Raw genomic sequence first — 3,150 nt, forward strand, 5'->3', positions numbered from 1 at the left:
CCTTTCTCCCCTTCCCTCTTTTTCCTTTCTCCCCTTCCCCCTTTTTCCTTTCTCCCCTTCCCTCTTTTTCTTCCTCTCTTTCCTCCTTTTTCTTTTCCCCCTTTTCCTTCTTTTCTCATCCTCTTTCCTCCTTTTTCTTCTCTTCTCTCCTCATTTTTGTTCCCCTCTTTCCCTCTATTTTCTTTCCCTTTCCTCTGTTCTCTTTCCTCCTCTTTCCTCTTTTTTCTTTCTCTTTTTGCTCTCTTTTCTTCCCCGTTTTTCTCTCTTCCCTCTCTCCTTTGGAGCAGGAAACAGCTCAGGAATCTGAACAGTTCAGTTGTGCTTTATCTTCTTATTGGGGCTTCATATAAAAAAAAATCCCAATTTTCTGGCTTTGGGCTCAGTTTACAATGGTTTGGGTCACCCATATTACGCTTTTATCAGACAATCATCAATCTTTGCATCTGTTATGCTCCTTTTCCTTTTCCATACCCAATCTGTCCCTAAGAGGCCTTTTTTCCCTGGGAATGGCCTCTGCCTTTGCTGCTTTGCAGGATCCCTCAAGGTCCTTGATGGTTTCCTAACGGTTTTAAGGCTTTATTAGTAGAACTTGAATTATTTCTTACTGTTTTATGGAAAACAACCTCTCCTGGCAATTCTAAGTTTTAGGATGAAGGATATCTTGGACTTCTGGAAATCAATCTCTCTTAAAAAGTACTAGGACAAGAAAAGTAGAAATCCCAGAGTTAATCTTGCAATGAGAAAATACTCATCTTTCCTTCTTCTGGAGTCCTTTCCAGTTTGCTCAGTGTCCTTTGCTGCTTCTATCCTTAACTTTTGTTGATTCCTAAAAGAACAGATCTCACACTGGGAAAATTAAATGTTGATTTTGTGCTTTCTCAGAGTTTTACCCTCTCTTAATACATGTTTTACCTGGTGATGCTGAAGGTGAGGTCCCTCCTGCCTTCCACTGCAGGCCCTCTGCTGCACAGACTTAAATTGCTGCTGCCTCCCTCTTTCACCTCTAATGGCCATTCTTTTTTTCTCCCAAATTACAGCCCTACCCCGCCCCCCAAAAAAAGCCAGGAATGGAGTTTATTCCAGCAGGGTGAAGCTGGCACTGCACAGGTTAATGGGAGCTCCGCAGGAGGAGCTGTGCCAGGGAAGACAAATGGTGCCAACTGCTGCCAGGCCCCTCCTCCTTCCCATGGAACAGTAAATTACAACTGGATGATGTAACAGGATCATCTGTCTCCTGTTATAAGTGGGGAGGGGACGAGGTTCTGGGCAGGGTTAAATTACCAAAGTGGGAGATAAATCAGGGGATGCTTTTCCACTCCTTTTCATGCTGGTGATACCAAGCGACAGCCAGGCTCAAATGCATGACAGAGCTCTGGCTGCACCTTCCCCACATCCTGGGGGAGGGATTTATCCGTTTTATCTTCCAGATCCACACAGATTTTTCTTCATTGTAATCAGATTGCACACCTTTATATGTAAATTAACACAGACACCCCCAAAAAAACTATAAAAATATTATTTTATAAAAAGCGTCATTGTTGGTGCATTAAAAGCTGGAGCTGTGACCAGCCCACATCCCTTTTGTGATCCAGAACTTTTCATCTCTGCTGGAGATAACCTGATTATAACCTGATGGCCAGAGGCAGCTTAACTTTGCATCTTGGGGAAGCTCTGCTTTCTGTAAACTGGAGCTGCTCAGAGAAGCTGCTTTGAGGCTAATTAATAATGAAATAAGGTTATGGTGCAAAACTGTCCAGCTGGGCCACTGCACACAGGCAGCAAATTGCTGCTCTTGCTGCTGCTGCTGATCCTGATGCACATAATGTGTGTTTTCCCAGCATCTTTTTCTCAGATTGCCACTAGAAAGGACAGTTTTACTGTCTGCAGTGCCACACATCCCAGGCCTCGGAGCTCCTGCTGCTGAAAGTGCTGTGAGTCAGATCAGCTTTGTCGATCTGATGGAAAGGACTTCACTGCCAGAAAACCTTTGTGAATTGATCCCAGTTTTCCACTGGAGCAGCGTCAGGATGATTTGTATGAGCAGGTAGCAGCCAGGAGGTGCGTGGCAAGAGGTAGCAAGCCCCTGGAAGGGAGGAAAGAGGGAGAAAGACCTAATTCTGATCAGAGATGTGCAATTAATACATGTTAAACCAGCAGACCTCAGTTGAGGAGGGGTTTTGTCTATCCTGTTACAGGTTCATTTGTGCTCTTCTCTTCCTTTCTGTGCTGCCTGCTTTACCCCTCTGCCTTTTTGTCTGGCTGACACTTTCTGTGAACACATGAGCAGAGGTTTTATGGCGTTTCTGTGAGATCTCCTGCAGAGCTCCTTGTTGACCTTTTCCCCTGAGCTGTGTCTGACCCTGGGTGTCAGATGCCCAAGTTCTCATGCCAAGTGCCTGTGAGGTGCAGGGTGCCAACATCCAGCACTTCTTTCCCAAGGGTTTGGCTCTTGGAAGCTCAAAAGTTACATAACAGGAGCTGAGGGTGAGACCTTGGGTTTTGGGTGCTCTGCTGCTTCCAGAAGGTGCTTTGGGAGCAAGAGCTGTGTAAAAGAGCCAAGCTGGGGAGGGTTAAATTGCAGTTTTAACCTCAAGGCAGCTTCAACATCTGTAGTTGATGGAAATTCCTGCCTTTCTCAGCCTCCTTTGTCTTGTGAACTCTTCTTTCAGCACAGATGGAGGGTTGAGCCCGTGTTACTTCATCTAAATCAACCTTTCTGCCCCCTAAATTTGCTGATTGTTGCTCTGGGAATCTCCCACATTGTCTGTGCCTGTGAAATAATTTAAAGCCACAATCACCCATTGCTGACCACTTGGGCTTATTTGGTGCTGTTTGAGGATGTGGATAAACCAGAGAGGGAACTGTTTTTTCCCATCCTGCACCTCAAGAACCAGAATCACCAGATTGCTTCCTCCATTGTTTTATCTGCGTGTTGAGTAACGAGTGTCTGGGAGCTGCTGTCACGAGATGTTTTCAGGGAGCATCAAGGATTTGAGGGAAAATTAATGGGTCAGCAGACCTATAAATGGGTGGTAAAAGGACAACTGAGCTTTCACCTGTGATGCAGATGGAGCAGATCACCAGCATCCCTCTGTGTGTGCCTTATCCTGCACGTGGAAGTCCTTCCCCCCTGGTTTTAATGCTCTAATA

General features: G+C 45.5%; 1 protein-coding gene across 3 annotated transcripts in view; it reads left to right on the plus strand.

The window, feature by feature from the left end:
• The window catches only part of MTMR9 (myotubularin related protein 9), a 26,545-nt gene that overhangs the window by 9,317 nt on the left and 14,078 nt on the right, over positions 1-3,150 (plus strand). The gene's annotated exons all lie outside the window — the stretch shown is intronic.

Source organism: Empidonax traillii, unplaced genomic scaffold (assembly GCF_003031625.1).
Source record: "Empidonax traillii isolate 1590-97213 ecotype Southwest subspecies unplaced genomic scaffold, ASM303162v1 scaffold2136:size69837, whole genome shotgun sequence".
Classification (NCBI taxonomy): Eukaryota; Metazoa; Chordata; class Aves; order Passeriformes; family Tyrannidae; genus Empidonax; species Empidonax traillii.